This window comes from Dipodomys merriami, unplaced genomic scaffold (genome assembly GCF_024711535.1).
Source record: "Dipodomys merriami isolate MVZ:Mamm:240054 unplaced genomic scaffold, mDipMer1.0.p SCAF_29, whole genome shotgun sequence".
NCBI classification, from domain to species: domain Eukaryota; kingdom Metazoa; phylum Chordata; class Mammalia; order Rodentia; family Heteromyidae; genus Dipodomys; species Dipodomys merriami.
In genome coordinates, this window is record NW_027204381.1 from 14,877,891 (window position 1) to 14,897,448 (window position 19,558).

At 37.1% G+C, this 19,558-nt stretch overlaps 1 pseudogene; it reads left to right on the forward strand.

The window, feature by feature from the left end:
* The window catches only part of LOC138838734 (anaphase-promoting complex subunit 4-like), a 42,460-nt pseudogene that overhangs the window by 13,972 nt on the left and 8,930 nt on the right, over positions 1 to 19,558 (forward strand).

The following is a 19,558-nucleotide window of genomic DNA, read 5'->3' on the forward strand; positions in this document are numbered from 1 at the left end:
GTACCTGCTGTCTTGTCAGATGGCAAATGTATGTAAGCCATAGAACCAGTAATTAAATGATATATTAATTGCACTGTTCTCTAAAGTTACTTTTAGTAGTAAAATTTCTTAGATTTGAGTTAAAAAATCATATATTTTCAGTATCCCAATACTGAGTATATATGAAAGGTGGATTTTTTGTGTGTTTTTGTTTTCATTTTTATCTGTCATAAGAGCTTGAACTCAGGGTCTAGGCGCTGTTCCTAAGCTTTCATGCTCAAGGCTAGTGCTCTGTTACTTTGAGGCACAGCTCCACTTCCTGTTTTCTGGTGGTTAATGGGAGACAAGAGTCCCACAGACTTTCCTGCCCAGGCTGGCTTTGAACCATGGTCCTCAGATCTCAGCCTCTTGAGCAGCTAGGATTACAGGCACCTGGCTGAAGGTATTTTATGCTAAGAAAACTGTTTTTGTTTTGTTTTTGTTTTGGGTCCAGTTGTGGGGGCTGAACTCTGGGCCTGGGCACTGTCCCTCAGCTCTTCAGCTCAAGGTGAGTGCTCTACCACTTGAGCCACAGCGCCACTTCCGGCCTTTTTTTTCTGCTTATGTGGTGCTGAGGAATCGAACCCAGGGCCTCATGTTTGCAAGGCAAGCGCTCTACCACTGAGCCACCTTCCCAGCCCAAGAAAACTATTGAATAACAATAAGTCCATTTGTTTTTACAAACAAAAAAATTCTGTTTTTATCATTTCTTATTTGTGATTATTAGACAGGTAAACTATTTGTGCCATATCTTTACTTTTTGTTGTTGTTGTTGGTTGTGGGGCTTCAACTCTGGGCCTGGGCTCTGTTCCTGAGCTCTTTAGCTCAAGGATAGCCCTCTACCACTTGAACCACAGCACCACTTCTTGTTTTCTGGTGGTTTATTGGAGATAAGAGTCTCACTGACTTTCCTGCCTGGGCTGGCTTTGAACGGTGATCCTCATATTTCAGCCTCCTGAGTAGCTAGGATTATAGGCATGAGGCATGAGCCAGGGTGTCTGGCATGTTTACTTATTGATGTTATGGAATGAGTCTTTAAAAATAGATATTTTTAATAGAAAGAGAAGTAACTTTTTACTGTTTGTGTAATGCCTGGTTCCCCTTCCTTTTAGTGTTCTAACATCTTTCTATAATGCTGAAGATGAGTCAAACCTTCTCTTACCTAAGCTGCCCACGTTACCAAAAAAATAAGTATCAGAGTTGTATTTCTTTGGACTTAATCTTGCAGGTTAATCTGCTTTAAATATTGGTACATACTTCTCTCATGAGTATCATTTTACCTTTGTCTCTCTTTTCTCTCCGTTATAGCACCACCTCAAAAATATTTAGGTAAGATTTACTTTTTTGTTGTTTTCAAATAAAATAATGTTTTTTTTAATTGAAAGAACATGGTTGAAAGATGAGTCAATTTATTTTTATATTGTAGTGAGGATAATTCTGATGAAATTATTAAACTCTTGGGAGATGTCAGGTAAATCTAATTTAAATAAGTCTGATTTCTTTAAGTCACTTTTCATATTGGAGGAGCATTTCCAAATTTTCAGGAGCAAATCTTTCATTATGTTATCTCATTGTAGACACTCAGTGTCTTCAAATAATAGATGTCACCATCTTGCTGTTTTTACTGTGTGCTCGTTCTTTGTTTCATGTGTTAGCAGTAATGCAGTATACTTGTTTTTAATAAGTTAAAGGGGATAGTACTAGAATTTTAAAAATTTCAATTTTAATTATCCAAGTTCTTCATTGTGTAATATCCATGGTAAAACTGTTTTGTTATTGGCTGTATGTGAATACAATTATTAGTATGTTATGTTACTATAAATGCTTAATGTTAGCTATAAGAAATATATATTGTTCTTCGGAAACAAAAGAAATGGCCTGCTGTGATTGAATATTGAGAGTTGCTGTGTTTGCTTAGTGTATCAGTTTTCCCTGAAGAGGAATTTTAGCACTCAGATTAGATGAAAGCAGTAACAATTGATATTTTGGCTAAAAAAACACAGTCATCTAAAAGAGAGAAGAGGAACCAGCAGGAGGGAGAAAGGAAAAAGAGATGGTGAGGGAAGGTGAATATATATGTATTACAATACCATCATGAAACCCTCCAGAAACTTAGGAAGGAATAGATAGGGAGGGAGGATAGTTAAGAAAGAGTAATATAGATTAGGAGTAAATTTGATCAAAGTATATTATATTCATGTTGTAAATATCATAGTGTAACACTTTTGTACTATAAGTTCATGCTAATTATTTTTTAAAGATAGTGTAGAAATAAAATCAACAAATATAAAAAACACCCACAATCATCTGTGTTGTTCACTGGTTCTCTGCTTGTTACATTTTTTTTATTAGATTAAATATTCTTGTCTTTGGAGGAAGCTCTGCATTTATTGAGCTTTATGCTTATGGGATATTCAAAATTGCTTGAGTCACAGGGGTGAGTTTTTCTTTTAGGTTTCCTGTATTCTCTTAAAACATAGTGGCTAGTTTACTTATGGAATAAGAATAACATAGTAAGTTTTCTTATTTTTTCAGTTTCAATTTGTTTTTAAATAATTAGAGGATTTTTTAAGCTAACATAATGATGATATTACTATAGAGATGAGAAACTTTTGGTGGAATTAGTCAAGCTTTTTCCTTTAATGAAAAGATTGATCCGATCCACTTGATTGTGATTTAACTGGAGCCTAATGAAAGCTATCGGAAGCCACTCTTTGTTGAGTACTGAGTCTCCTACTACTGCTAAATCAGTCTTCTCCATAGTCTTTTTCATCTCGCTCTCACAATTCCCCAAGATTAGACAATATCATAGCCTTCAGGGCATTTGTTTGTTCATCAACCTTTGATGTGCAACTGTTGATGGGATTGGAATCAGAAGTTTTGATGTTTATAGGTCTTTGTGACTAGGAGGAGCCCTTTACCTGCTTTTCCTACCCTTACCTGCTACATGAGTATTGCTGAAACCAGAAGTGTGTGTCACAGCTTTCTAAAGTTGTGTATAAATTGTTGCTTCCAGTATTACAAAAAGATGCACCATAGCAGTGATACCACATGTATGAGGGTGTGTGATTATTTTGCAGATTGCTGGCACTTGTCTTGCATTGTGTCTATCAAGTGATTTGAAGTCATTATCAGTGGTCGCAGAGGTTTCCACTGGTGGTGCTTCAGAGGTTTCATACTTCCATATATGTACTGGAATTTCATAATTGTAGAGATTAAGAATATGTTTTAGTTTTTCTGTTGTTTTTTAGGGGTGGTTGGTGCTGAGGTTTGACAGGACGTATTTTTAGCATGCTGTCCACCACTGAGCTGGGTCCCCACCCCTGTGGGTTTGTATCCATGTCTCACTGTATTCTAATGGGCAGCAAAATAAAACATCTACTTGGAGTTTCTAAATTGTACATATTGAATGCTGTTCTAGTACTATTATTTTCCACATAAAAACGTTTTGATGATCATGGCCCTACAAATTGGTTCCTATAAAAGAATTTCTTGGTTTTGAGGATTTTCTTGGGACTCAGTTATTAGTAATAATAAGGGCTGATATTCATCATTTATTATATGCCAAGTCCTTAATGCCTTAAACACAACAACGTATGGATAGGCACTGTTATTATACCTGAAGAAAGTACTGGGCACATACAAAAGCTGCAGAATTTGCTTGATGTCACATAATTGGAAAGTGATTCTAGGCAGTCTGCCTTCAGGTTCTGTGCCTTTTTCTCCTTCTAATGATGGTAAGGCTTGCTCTGTAATCCAGACTGGGCTAGAACTTCAGATTCTCCTGCTTTAGCCTCCCAAGTGTTGGGATTACAGGTGTGCACCATTAGGCTCTACTCTTAACACATGCTTTTTGTGTAAAACATTTAAGTATTGGTGAGGGCTCTTTTTTTGTGTGTAGCATACATAGTAAGATTAGGAAACTGTTTGGGCTCCTGTTATGTAGATTGTACCTTTGCTTTCCAAGTAAACTTCCCCAGTGTTTCCTCTGAAAATCCTATATATTTATCCTAAGTATATGTGAATTTTCAAACAAAGTAGAACAAAACGATAGAAGATGTGAGGACTGCTTAAAGTCTTCAATAGCATGCTGTTCAGTGTTCCAGAGCACCCTAGACATAGAATTCACAACAATGATGGTACACATTTGTGTCTTCAGGCTGAGAAACTGTGATCACCAGGCTGTATTTGTGCTATAATAGAGCAACTCTTTTTTTCTGTGAAATTTGTAAAAGTTTTTTGTTGTTGTTTTTTTTTGTCCTGGGGCTTGAACTCAGGGCTTAGGCACTGTCCCTGAGCTGCTTTTGCTCAAGGCTGACACTCTACTACTTGAGCTACAGTGCCACTTCTGGCTTTTTCTGTTTATGTGGTACTGAGGAATCAAATCTAGGGCTTCATGCATGCTAGGCAAGCACTCTACCACTAAGCCACATTCCCAGCTAGTAATAGATTTTTTTTTAAATGACAACTTCTGTGTGATATACTGGTAAGGGGTATTTTCTTTGTTTTTACAAGTAATATTTTAATGCCTTTTGATGCCTTCCCTTGATTCTGATGCCTCCAACTTGGTTATGTTTAAAAGGGGCAGAATTCTGATTTGGTCTTCCTGATACTTAGTTAGATCTTTGCTCCTCTTTAAGTTAGAGGATGCACACTTGTGTGCGTGCATGTGTGTGTGTGTGGGGGGGAACAATTTATCTTTAAAAAAGTAAATACATCTGATTATGACTCAATTTATTCTTGTTTTTCAGCTTGAAACCAATCTGCTCTATTCCTTCTTACCTGAAGTAACTCGGATGGCCAGGAAGTTTACTCACATTTCAGCTCTGTTGCAGGTATTTATTCATCACTTGCTTTCTAGAAGTATTTACTATAACCTTTGTAATTTTATTTTTTAAAACTAAAGGCAGTTGGATATCTATTCTGCTAATCTTACCATATTTATTAAAGCAAGAAAAAGTAATTCAATTAATCTACTCATCCAATCCTGTTTATCACCTCCAAATGAAAGGGAAAAAAATAGTCAATCTTTTTAAATGTTCCTATTAATAAAATTTTACTTATACTTTATTGCAAATAAAATAGTCTTTTTATGATTTTAGCTTTTGCTCATAAGAAAGGTACCCCAAATTAGTACATAATTTTGTAGGTTAGCAATTTGGACTAAACTCAGCCAGAAAGTTGTGGTGATCTGTACCTGGTATGGCTCAGGTCACCCAGCCTGATCATGCAAGCTGATATGTGTCCCTGGCTGAAGTGGCTTTGTCTCTGCCCTGCATCCCTCATCTTCTAGCCAGCTAGTCCTGGGTTGTTTCTAGGGTAGTGGCAGCAAAGGTTTCAAGAGTACACATTGAGGGCTGGGAATGTGTCTTAGTGGTAGAATGCTTGCCTTGCATGCATGAAGTCCTGGGTTCGATTGCTTAGTACCATGTACACAAAAAAGGCTAGAACTGGAGCAGTGGCTTAAGTGGCAGAGTGATAGCCTTGAACAAAAGAATCACAGGGACAGTGCACAGGCCAAGTTCAAGCCCAGGACTGGCAAAAAATTAAATAAATAAAAAAGACTGTAAGTTGAACTGTGGTTGGTGGGACACTTCTATAATCCAGCAATAGGGAGGCTCAGGCAAGAGTATTATAATATCAACTTGAGCTATATAGCAAGTGTGAGGCCAACTTGGGCTATATAACAAGATCCTGTCTGCCTCTCCCTCCCCTCAAAAAAAAGTACAAGTCAAGACGTATAAACAACTTGAAGGCCCCGGCCTCAGCAGTGTTGTTTCTGCTATGTTCAGTTAGAGCAAGCTATAGGGCAGCCAGGTGCAAGGTGAGGAGAATAAGTCAGGATGGAAGAACTGTAAAGAATTGAGGCCATTTTTATCCATATTGTTCTACCACAGCCATTAATTTACTTGATGGCAAATGTTACTAGGGGTTGGAATCTTTTAAGGGTCCTCTGACAGTTTAATAGTTGAACAAACCAATATTTTGACAGTGTAATAAAACACAGCTTAAATAATAAAATGTAAAAGGTGTTTGTTTTACTAGGTACAGAAATGTTCTTTTGAAATGAAGGAAGGGGTAACACTGTGCAAAAAGAAATATACTCATTACCTTTCTTATGTAACTGTAACCCCTCTGTACATCACCTTTACAATAAAATTTAAGTATAAAAAAGTTTCTTTGTAAAGTTCTAAGCATCATTGATTCTTTGGTAAAAATAGTTGTTACCAAACAGTTAGACCCTGGTGGCTTACACCTGTAATCCTAGCTACTTAAGAAGCTGAGATCTTAGGATCATGGTTCAAGGCCAGCCCAGGCAGTAAAGTCTATGAGACTCTTAGCTCCAATTAACCACCAGAAAATAGGAGGTAGCACTGTGGTTCAAGGTGGTAGGGAGCTAGCCTTGAGTAAAAGAGCTCAGGAACAGTCCCCAGACCACAAGTTCAAGCCCCACAATTGGAAAAAAAAAGAGGTTACCAAAGGTTAGCTATGGTCTTCTCTTTTCCTTTGGCTTAACTAAGCTAATTAGGGTGATTGAAAGTAAGTTCTGGATTTCTTTGTGACTTTAAGAAGCACATATTAGGTAGAATGTGGGTTTAAAATATTTTCTTCTTTTTGCTAATAGTATATAAATTTGTCACTGACATGTATGTGTGAAGCATGGGAAGAAATACTGATGCAGATGGATTCTCATCTCACTAAGTTTGTGCAGGTAATGTAACTGACATTTCCCATGGAAAGAGTTTAAAAGTCTATTTGCTTCATATGCTATATGAGAAAAGTCAGTTTAATTTATGAAAGGTTAAGACCATAATTTCTTCAGACAGCTTGGCCCAACGACTATTTTCACAGAAAATATTTGCAAAAAAGACTCTATATTAGGTTTTGTTACTATAACAAAGTACCTGAACTTGGGTAATGTATACAAAAAAGAAGTTTATGTAACTTTCAGTTTTGTAGACTAGAAGTCCCACATTGTGTGGCTCTGTTATTTTTTTCCTCTGGGAGATGGCATCTTGGCAGAGGGATCACTTTGTGACCCAGAACCAGAAAGTGAAGAAGGGTGGTCTTGCTCTTTTAGAACAACACACTCTGCAGGATCTAACCAGGTTCCTATGAGAACTACATTTTCTTCACATTGCAGCACCCCCAGTGACCTAACCACCTCCCAGTATGCCTTACCTCTTAAAGATTCCACTACCTCCAGCAGCATCATAATACATGAACCGTTGGGGGACAAACCATATCAGATCCATAGCTGACTCTTCCACCATTGGAACAACTTAATGCAGTGGGTGGGCTTTGGGAATGAGGAAGCTATTGAAACAGCTGACTGGTTGTCTCCAGTCACTGAACCTCAGATGTTTCCTGTATATAAGGGCTTGAGAGAAGACAGAGGAAAGAATAGTGAGTAGATGTACTTTATAAGCTGCAAAACATGTATCACATATTTCTTTTTATTTTATCTAGGAAAAGAACATAACCACATCAGTACAGGATGAATTTATGCACTTGCTGTTGTGGGTGAAGGCAAGGTAATAAACTCCTCCTTTTCCTTCCCTCTCCCCCGATTGGTTGTGGGGCTTGAACTCAGGGCCTATGTGCTGTCCTTAAGATCTTTTCACTCTACCACTTTGAGCCACATCCCTGCTTCCAGTTTTTTGAGTGGTTAACTGGAAATTAGACTCTCACAGGGACTTCTCTGTTTGGGCTGTCTTTTTTTTTTTTCTGTCCTGGAGCCTGAACTCTGGGCCTAGGCTCTGTCCCTGAGCTCTTAAGCTCAAGGCTAGCACTCTACCACTTGAGCCACAGTGCCACTTCAGGCTTTTTCTGCTTATGTAATGCTGAGGAATCGAACCCAGGGCCTCATGCATGCAAGGCAAGCACTCTACCACTGAGCCCAGCCCTGTCTGGGCTGTCTTCGAATCACAATCCTTAGCTATCAACCTCCTGAGTAGCTAGGATTATAGGCATGAGCCACTGATGCCCTGCTTCACCCCTCTCCCCCCTTTTTAAATCAATTTATTTTAGAAGTAAATAAAAATGAATAATTCATTTGTCCAAATGAAATAGAAAATTATGGTATATAAAGAGTATTAGAAGTATACATCTCTAGGTTTTTGGATACACCCTTTTGGGTTAATGTGATCATTTTGTACAGAAATTTTAGTTTTTATGTAGCCAAACTAAACTTTTTCTTTTTGGTATCTTAGAACTTGCCCCATCTTAACAGCATAAAAAGGTTAATCTGTATTTACTTCTGGAGTTATTTTTTATGGTTTTCATTTATTCCCTCCCGTGTTTCAGATGTGATTTCTGTGGTCTTTGTGGTCTTTGTGGAAACCTCTGCCATCTTTTTCCTAAATGCTTAGATTGGTACAATATGGCTTAGTGAGCATTACCCTTTGGCTTACTAAGCCAAGTCCTTTTTAATATGCAGTGTATCCTCATGTGTAATTAAGTGTGTTAGGGTTATGTTTTTGTTTCTTTTTGTATACAAAAGAAAGTTGTATTTTTTTAAGAAAGTTGTATTTTTGTTGGGGGTAGTTTTACTTTGTTCCAAAATCTTGTTTTTTTCTTTGAAATCTATGATTTTAAGCAATGTGTACAGATTTTAGATGGAGAAATGACTAAAACATCCTTTTTCATTTTCTTTTTTTCTCTTTTTTTTTTTTTTTTTTGCTGGTCATGGGGCCTGAATTCTGGGTCTGGGCGCTGTCCCTCAGCTCTTCAGCTCAAGGCTAGTGCTCTACAACTGGAGCCACAGCGCCACTTCCGGCTTTTTCTGTTTATGTGGTGCTGAGGAATCGAACCCAGGGCCTCATGCTTGCAAGGCAAGCACTCTACCACTGAGCTACCTTCCCAGCCCCATCCTTTTTCATTGTAGTGCTGAACTTCAGACCCTTTTGATGAACCAGCTAACTGTAAAGGTGCTGTTAAAATATTTGTGTACTTAAGTAGCTGTGAATGCAGTCTTAATTTTTTTCTTTTCTTTTTTTTTTGGACTGGCATATATTCTCCTAGTTGAGTGCTAATATATTTTCTTCTCTTAATTAGGGCTTAAAAAAGGTTGGTCAGTCTATATAGAGTCATCATATTCCAGTATTCAGAAGTTGGTTATAAGTCATTTGCAGAGGTATAAAGATGATGGGCATTGCTGTGGTCTTTCTGAAAATTTACCTTTATTGTCTGGCATTTTCTTCTGGCTCAAGGCGAGGGCTCTACCACTTGAGCTACAGTGCCACTACCCTGAAATTTTTTTAATAATAATTTTTATTGAGATTGATTATATAAATTTCACAAATTTCATAGTACTGTAGGATAGTGATACTTTGTTAATGTCTCAAACACATTTTAACCTTTGCAAGGCAAATTGTCATTATCTTGGTCTATAAAGTTTGTGAATTCTATGAGCTTTGACAATATTTCTTCTGCTTTGGGTGATAAATATATTTCTTTCCTTTTGCTTAGTGTTAGCTGTTCCCTCTTTCCCTCTCATTCCCTCCCTCCCTTGAGTTCTTTAGTTCATTTTCATCAATGTCCAGTGTAGCTGATGGGCCCCTCTGTTATTTTTTCACCTGTTTCCCTCTGATTCCGTGCCCTCCTCCTAGCTTACCTCAGATGTGTGCACATATGTACCATATATGAGGCCAAGAACATGGAGTCATTTAGAAATTATATGGCAGATTAAGTAGATGTCCTTGGTTTCTTGAGTCCTGTTTACTTTGTTGTATTTCCCTGCATTTTGGATTTTAACCTCTTCATATCAGGGAGAACATGTGCTATTTGTCTCTCTGCTCTTGTCTTACCTCACTCAAACTGATTCATTTTAGTTCCATACATTTCTCTGTGAATACCATTATTTTATCCTTTCTAATGGCATAATATTCCATTCTGTGGGGCATCTGGGTTATTTCTATATCTTGGCTATTTATTGTGAATAGTGCCTAGCTGAAATTTTTGCATTGGCATTTGAAGGGGAATCTTGGCACACTCAAGTGTAAAGATTATTTCTGCTTCATGAAATAATTTTTCACTATCTTTTCACCAAGAAAGTCTCCCATCTGGATCCCCCCCACCCACTAAACTATAAGGTATAGTTTGAAATAGGGCGTATATTCCTTTTTTTGTTCCACATAGAAAATTGAGTATATTGTATATTTTATCATGTAAAACATATTGTGTACTTTTCATTCAACACCCTAGAATTTTGTTCTGAGTCTCATTTTACCAGGATGAAACTGAATTAGTTATATGGCTGGCCCAAAATTAGTACATGGCAGAGCCACAATTCCTTTTAGTGTTCCAGGTCTCATGTTGTTCCTATCCATAGCTGCTTGAGTGACAGATTTACAAGCGGATGCTGAATGTTCAGTTTAAATTTGTATACAGCCCGTTATGTAATGCCTTCTGCACTGGTCTTTCTATACTTCGTTCCACAAATGTCTGGTCTTTTTACTCTTCTTTTTCCTTTTCTTGCAATGCTCTGGGTCAAAACCAGGGTCTTGTATATGCTGGGCAAGCATTCTACTAGTGAGCTATATCCCCATCCCTGTAGAATGTGTATTCCTCAGTAAATCCAATGGAATACCTCTCACAGATGCTCCTGGTCCCTTCTTTTTGATCTTAGAACCAAAATGTTTTTATAGCATTGCCTATTGCTCTTATAAGAGGCATTCTACTTTCCACACTTGACATTTCCCACTCAGGGATTTGGGGGCCTCCTTCTTGCTTTATGAACACCTGCCATGCTCAGTTCACTCCCTCAGAGCAGTTTTCACCAGTCCCCATATTAACTCATATTACACTTATACCCTTGTCCTGTGCATTCCCCTCAAGGCATTTATGGCCATTGGGAAGATTACACTGTATGATTGTGTGGTTGTGACCTGTCTCCCCTGTTACGCTGTAATTTCTGTGGTCACAAGGACCTGATTCTTGTCACCTTTCTGTCCCTAGCATCTAGCACAATGTCTGACACAAAGTTGGATCTCAAAAACTATTTGTTTAGTATTGGGTAGATATGAGTGAACAAGATTGCCTACTGGCTGTCTTTAAAGTGCCAAGATTGGGGCTAAGGGGTAGCTTAGTGGTTGAGCACTTGCTAGCTTATGCAAGGCCCTAGCTTCATCCCTAGCATTGCCCCTCCCCCAAGATAGTGCTAGGACTGTGAAACACAATTTGATCATATAAAATTTAATCGTATTGTCATGTATATTCATTTCAGTAGATGATAGCCAGATGATTGTGCTTATGTTTACAGAACTAGAGATACAATTTTTTTAACGGCAAGAAAATTAAATAGTTACCTTAAGTTTTTATTTCTGAAAAATTGGAACTGCCTACCACCTGACTAAGTAATGACACTATGTCTCCTGTTGTGCTAGTGGTTCAGAGTCTTTATTGTATTATTTGAGTGAACTGAAAGGAATGGCTTCATGGAAGCAAAAATACAAACCCCTTGAACTGGATGCTACAGGAATTGAAGATAGTGATTTAATTTCTCAACAGAATATATTAGATATAGTTTACTTATTTAACAAGGACTATTTCTTTATATTTTTTATATCCTTTTAGATGCTATTGATTGTGAATATTTACATTTGAAATTAATAAGAACCTTACACATACCTGTAATCCCAGTGCTTGGGATGCTAAGGCAAAAGGATTGTAATTTATTTAATCATACAAAGAGTTTCAAGTCTAGGAAATTTAACTTTGATTCAGTTTTTAATCTATTTATATTTGGCTAGTATGTCCAGTACAGTAAGATACAGTTTAGGAATATGTTTTACTTCCTCTCTCTGTTGAGCTGTTTTTCTTTTTCTTTTTTTTTTTTTTTTTTTTGGTGCCAGTCTCAGAAATTGAACTCAAGGCCTGAGTGCTGTCCCTCAGCTTTTTTCTCAAGGCTAGCATTCTACCATTTGCTCCATTTCTGGCTTTTGGTGATTAGTTGGAGTGTATCTCCTAGATTTTCCTGCCTGGGCTGTCTTTGAAGTGCAGGCCTCAGATCTCAGCCACCTGAGTATCTAGGATGAGGCGTGAACCGCCAGCACCAAGCTTCTCAGACTCTCTTGTCATTCCTGGCTGTTTGCTCTTTGAGCTGTCTGCACTTGGCTTCTCCTGGGGAACTTTGTCACTCACCAGTATTCAGGACTTCTGAAACTAGTTTTAAGATGTTCTTTACTCTTTATTTTTCTAAGTTTATAATACATATGCTTCCTCCTGTTTACTGTCATTATAATTGGGCTCTAGAAAGTGAAAGCTCCAGCACTTGGTCAGAAGACAAATTGAGAGGAGAAATGACATTGCTTTTCCTGTGTTTTGGAATATTTTTGGAATTTACATTTGCTGAGAGCAAATATGAAATACTAAGTTTTCTAGGATTACCTCTCACTATGAATAGAAAGTATTTAACTTCTTGATCCTTTCAAGTAGAAAAAATGTCACTACGAAGGGTTACAGATGGAGGAACAGGAGCAGTGAGGGAGGACTTTAGTGTGGTCTGGTTGTGTTAGGTAGGGGTGAAGGTATTAGTTAGGGAGAACACAGAGAAACTTTGTTTTTCCCTGGTGCTGCAAGAGAATTTTAGTTACCTTACTTGATAACATAGGAGTGCTGCAGTCTTTGATTTCCTAGTAGGGTGATTGATACTGATACACCTCTCAGTGATATTATGAAACAAAAAAAAATACTTGTACTGCTGGGAACATAGCTCACTGGCACACTGTTGTCTAGTATGCACAGGCTCTCGGTTCAGGTCTTAGGACCTCAAGGAAAATCAGTACAGGTATTATTTGCTTACTGTAATTATCACATAGAAGTAACCTTAAAGAGATTGTAAAAATTGAACTCATCTCTGTATTCAGAAAGTTCACCAAAATGAAGGTGAGTTTGATTTATAATACTTAACGTTTTTTCATTTGTGTCAAATCCAAGAGAATTCAATTTTTGAGACCTCATTTATTTGTTGGACTAAAAAATCAGCTTCATAAAATGATGTCCAGTGGTATCAGACATTGTGACATAAGTTTACAGTAGTAACTTCCTCTTGGAGTCAGTGTTTTTTTTTTTACTGATTAGTAATTTTTTACAAAAAATAATGTGGGAAAATTTTTTCCTCACTTACTTGCAGAGTTAGAAAACGAATTCATATGTCACAGAATGCTGGGAAAGATTCAGTTTTTTGGAAACACAGTTACGACCAGATCATTTATTTGCTTAATTTTTTGAAAGAATCGAGATGTGTTTTGTTTTTGTTTGCCTTAATTTTAGGAATGTAATAATGTTTGGTTTGTAAAATCTGCTCTTCTAAGGGCTTAAATCCTGACAAGACAAAGAACAGTAAAGTTTATTTTACTCTGTAACAGTTGAACAGTACTGTTCCTGACCTTTTTTTCTGATTTGTTTATCCTTTTAGAGTTATAAACATTAGTATGAAGAATTTCAAGGCATTTTTCTGGTGACATTATGTGGGTAAGTTAACTTTAACATTGTTGTTTTACACTTTTGAAAACTGTGGAATACATCTTAGATTTGAATTAGTCTGTTAAAATTTCAAATACTTATAAAATAGTATAAAGAGCCTCCTTGTTTCCTTCTTTCACCCAGCTTCAACTGTTGTCCATCTATGGCAGTCCTATTTCACCTACTCCATGCTTCCCCCACAGAAGTATTAAAGCTAATTTGTAACACCTGTGTCCCTTCCACTCACTAGTACAGTGATCCCTCACCTATCTTGGGAGTTAAGTTCCAGACACCCCCGTGATAGGTGAAAATCCCATGCTCTATTGTGGCTCACTTATTGCTCTGGAAAGTAACTACATGATAGGTGAGGGATCACTATTTCTGGTTTGTTTTGATTTGTATTTTAAACTTGGGATGCAATGAAGCTACAATACAGCGAGGGACAACTGTTTTCCTTAGGTTAAAATTGAGTGTTTGAGCCCTTGCTATATATTGGGCACGGGTGTAAGATTTTCAAAAAGCCCTTCAGTAGCTTGTGTTACATTTTACACTCTGTTCTTCAGTCTCTGGAGCTGTGTGGTCCATGGTGGTAACCACTAACTAGCCTGTGGCTGTTGAATTGATTGAAATAATCTAAAATTACACATTCAGTTATGCAGTCAGGCTAGCCTCTTTGAAGTTCCTATGAGTCACAGATGATCAGTGATAGCACAGAACTGGGACCTTGCTATTACATTTTCATGGGCAGTGGTGCCCTTGCTAAGTGGTACATAGACTACTTTAGGACTTTCTTTGTAATGCCACTACGTCTTTGCCATTGGGTAGGCAGTTTAATTAACAAATACCTGTTGACTTCACATGAGATGGTTTGATCACCACTCTGAGGTACTTGCATTTTTTAGGCCCATTTATACTGCTATTTTTGTGAAGTATATTCTTTAAATAATGAAACAAACATTTCTCTCCAACATACGAAACATTTAGTTTTATGTCTCATATTTGTTAAAATTTAGAGTGAAATACAAGATAAATTCCTTTTGATATGCTAATACCGCAAAGTGTCCAGATGTTCAGTTCTAATATTACAAAAGCAGACTTTATGCTTGTCACTCTACTATAGTTACTTTTGTTTAAAACCTGAATGTGATCTTAAGTTACTTGAATTCTTGGTTGGGTATTTTTGTTTGTTTCCTTTTTTTCAACTGTATGATTAATAGTTGGAATAGGGAACTGGAGTTTTTTCAGGCTAGCTTGTTGCAGATCTGAGTTTTAATTAGAATAAATTGCAATATTAAAAGTAGGAGTTTAGAAATCCTTTTCTCTGATGGGATTAGTGGTTTAGTTTTACTTATAATTATTGCGTGCTCTAACTAAGCATCAGCAGTAGAAGAGCAGTGACTAACTGCTCAGTTCTTATCTCCAGAATGTGACACTGGTGACACCCTGGCTTTGTCACTGACACGAAGTTATAACTTTGTTGTCTTTTTTTGTAAAATGTTATTTCCATGAAGGCATTTTTACTGCTCTGTCCCCAGCAGCATAATCAATAAGGTTTTGTTTGGGGTGAGGACCAACAATCCTGAATATATTTCAGATCCTGATTAAGTCAGATTTTAGTTCATCTTTAGTTTAATTGTTCAAAGAGAAAGTTTTTTATAGTAAAAAGAAACTGTTCAAATGGAAAATTTAGTTCAGTAAAACTCATTTGGTCTTTGAGGTATATCTGTAATAAAAATTACATTTCTAGTTTCCTTTAAAAATAATATTTAACTTTGTATTTCCAGCCATGTTGAGAATGACCGAAGACCATGTGCTTCCTGAGCTGAATAAGGTATGCACAGAAGTACGTATGGCCAGCCCTGCGTGTCAGCAAGTTCCATCTCAGTAGATTCAACCAACCACCAACAAAAAATATTCTGAAAATAATGCATCTGTTCCAAACATATGTACTTGTTTTTCTCTTTACTATTCCTTACACAATACAACAATAGTTATTTACATTGTATTAGGTGTTACAAGCACTCTAAATGGGATTTAAAGTGTACAGGAGGGTGTGTTTTCTTATATAAAGATCTTGAGCACCTGTGGATTGTGTTATCCGTGGGGGTCTTAGAACCAATCTCTCAGATAATAGGGGACACCTGTGTAATTTCCTTTGTATTGTCCTGATTGAGCTCAGCCTTGCTCATGGTTTTGGTACTCTTACAGAGTTAGATAACAGGACATTGGGCTTTTTATCTAAAGAAATTTGAGTGTTTGCATAATATTTTCATCTCGCAGAATACTGTTACGGATATTTGAATTTACAATTTTCATGTTTGAATGAGGTTTTATAATTCTTACAACATAGCATCCTTATACTCTTTAACTGCCTTAAGTTTTTTTTTATTGTGAAAATACTGTACAGAGGGGGTTACAATTACATGGGCATTGTAGCCTCCTCCTTTGTTTCCCCTTCCCATGCCATCCTCCCCACCCCTCTGCTCCCCCACCGAACCCTCCTTCCCCCTACCAAAGTTGTAAAGTTCGTTTTCGACATAACAACTTGTACATCTCATTGTTGCAATGGGTCCACCTGTATCCCTATTTAAATGATCTGTTTTTTCCCTTCCCCTCCACAAATTATAACAACATCAAATATAGTGAAAGCAGGGGTTATACCGTGGGGGAGGGACATACAAATCAACAAAGAAATAATCTTATAAATGTGATAGAAACAATCACATGAAAGGAAAAAAAAACATTTGATACATATCTTAGGGTTCATTTCCCTAACATCAACTTATCTGAAATTTTCGGCTTGACTCAGACATATACTAGTTATTGAAAATAAGGGAAACCATGGGACCTATGTTTCTTTGGGCCTGGCTTACTTCACTTAATATAATCTTTTCCAAGTCTTTCCATTTCCTTTTTTTTTTTTTTTTGTTGGTCGTGAAGCTTGAACTCTGGGCCTGAGCGCTGTCCCTCAGCTCTTCAGCTCAAGGCTAGTGCTCTACCACTTGAGCTACAGCGCCACTTCCAGTCTTTCCATTTCCTAACAAATGGCACAATGTCATTCTTTCTGATGGAGGCATAGAATTCCATTGTGTATATATACCACATTTTCTTCATCCACTCATCTACTAAGGGGCATCTGGACTGGTTCTATATCTTATGCCTTAACTCTTAAATGCATTTTTATTTTCTTGAAATATAAGTACTTAAATGTTGTACCTAAATTGAAGCCTGGAAATGAGCAGTTTCTTTCTGTGAGGATGTGGAAAGAAGCATTCCCTGAAGAGCGAGCTCAGAGAACAGCCAGCCTCCTCCTTGCTCCCCACAGCCCACTCACCTGCACCCAGGTCCAAACTGTGGGTTCAGGCAAATTATTGGGAAGCTTACTTTTTACCTTGATTTGTTTTCTTTTTGCCCCTTTTTGTTAATAGATGACTCAGAAAGATATCACATTTGTTGCTGAATTTCTTACTGAACATTTCAATGAGGAAAGAAATAGCTATTTTTACAATTTAGCCACTTTGAAAATAATCACAGCAAACATGGTTCATGATTAAAAGGTATTTAGCAATTACTTTTATAAAAAGACTAATTTTTAAAAGACTAAACATAAAGTCTATAAGTAGACTTCTGTTTGTATGTATCTTACAGTCTGCAAAAGACTAAATGCAATGGATAGCTGTTTTATAAAATACATATTGAGTTTGTTAAATTTAATATTATTTTCTTAATATTTTGAGCTTTTAGAAATAAACTATGTTTGTTCTTTCTAGGCTCCAGACCTTTATAATCGAAAAGGAAAATACTTTAATGTTGAAAAAGTTGGTCAGGTATGGGCTTTCTATTGAACTTGGTTTGATTTTTAAGAACGAATATTAAGACTTTGTACTGTTAATTCATTTTATCTAGTCTGGCATAGTTGTGTATTTTCTCAGCTGTCTTTGTCCAGCTTAATAGAAGACAGCTAATTTTAATGTCTACCTCTGTGTTTATTCTGTTTTAATATGGTAATTTGCTTAATGTATATAAGGAAAATCTAACTTCAAGCAGGTGTGTGTCCTTGGAAAGGAGAAAGTACTGAACTAGTTTTGTCCTTTAACTGAGGATATTCTTTAATATTATACAAAATCCTTCCAAGTGTTGGTCTCTTGGAAGTTTTTAATGTGGAATCTAAAATTGGGTTAGTAGACACTTCATACTCAATTTCATTAAAAATCTCTCCATCTTCCCTGCACTTTGAAAGGGACTTTTACTCATGCTTGTTTTCATAGCATTATAACTTGGTCTTTTTAGAAATATTGGTTCTCTGGCTTTTACAGATCTTTTTAAGTACTGACGCCTTCCATTATACATTATAAATATCAGGTGACTTCAGTCTACTCTAATCAGAGTCTTTAGTTACTGTGAAGCTGTCAGGCACTCAGTAACAGATGCAGGTGCCAACATTTTGCTTAAAAGTTGCTTTTTTTTTTTTTGAGACAGGGTCTTGCTATATAGGCCTTAAACTTGTGATATTCCTGCCTCATCCTCTTCTAAGTGCTAGAATTACAGGCCTTTAGAACCATGTTTAGCTGAAATGTTATTTGCAATAAATATTTTAGGTTGTTTTGTTCAAAGTCACTTTATTTTCAAGAAAATACCTCCCAAAAGTAAGAGTTTGAGGGGGTAGAGGGATGGATGAGTATGCATGTTCAAAGGGGTAACATTGACCAAGACATATTTGTCCATAAGCTGTACAATGGCAATTCCTTTGTGCATCTACTTAATAAAATAAATAAAAATTTTAAAATTAAAAAATACCTCGCAAACATCTAAGTATGAAGAATCAGTTTGTCCCCTAGTCTTTTGTTTCCAAGTAAAAATGGAATGTCATTTTTTAAATTTTTATTTATTTATTATTGTGAAAATACTGTACAGAGGGGTTACAATTACATGGGCAAGATAATGAGTACATTTCTTATCAAGCATTGTAGCCTCCTCCTTTGTTTCCCCTTCCCATCCCTTCCCATCCTCCCCCCTGGAATGTCATTTTTTTTTTTTTTTTGTCGGTCATGGGGCTTGAACTCTGGGCTTGGGCGCTGTCCCTCAGCTCTTCAGCTCAAGGCTAGCGCTCTACCACTTGAGCTACAGCGCCACTTCTGGTTTTCTGGTGGTTTATTGGAGATAGGAGTCTCACGGTCTCTCCTGCCTGGGCTGGCTTTGAACTGCGATCCTCAGATCTCAGCCTCCTGAGTAGCTAGGATTACAGGCGTGAGCCACCAGTGCCCGGCTTGGAATGTCATTTTTTACAAAATGTCTGCCTTTACAAATGAAACAAGACAGTTTCAGTCTTTCTTCAAGACAACTTTGCATGCTTTGATGTGTTGTAAAATCACCCCTGTGTGCCTCCCAACTCTGTCTCAAAAAACATTAAAAGATCTACCATCAAGACTTGAGAATTAACAATTTAATAGTTCTATCAGGGTAAATGAAACTGAATATGTGACAAAGAACACAAGAATTTGGTCCACTAGGTGAGGGGTGCAGGTACTGGCTGTTCTTTCTTCCACACCTTCCGTGCAACTGTTGACACCGTGAAAGGGCAAGTGACACCTTGGCACTAAAGCTGGCATTAACCTTGTAGTCAATGGAAGCATGCTGAGCACTCTCAGGGATGGGGCTGCACTGTGAGAACTGCCCTTGTGGAGCATACTGTCAGTTGGTACTTGTAAAACTAAAATATAGCCCTGATAGGTAAGGTTAAAATATATCTTGAAAATGAACCACAAAATGTAAACTCTGGTTTCTACACTTACTGTACTCTGACCATTTAAGTCATTTGCATGTTGTCTAGAATTTGTCACCTCACTTAGAAAAATAATGTACCTTCAGAGAACCTGGCAGTATAACAAGATAACTTACTAACTAGAATAATGTTAAATACAGGTTAGATCTTGAATCATTGCTTAACTGAAAAAATTTTAACTGTATTTTTAGTATTGGAAAGATGAAGATGATGACCTTGTGTCACCCCCTAACACGGAAGGAAACCAGTGGTATGACTTCCTCCAAAACAGCAGCCATCTTAAAGGTACTT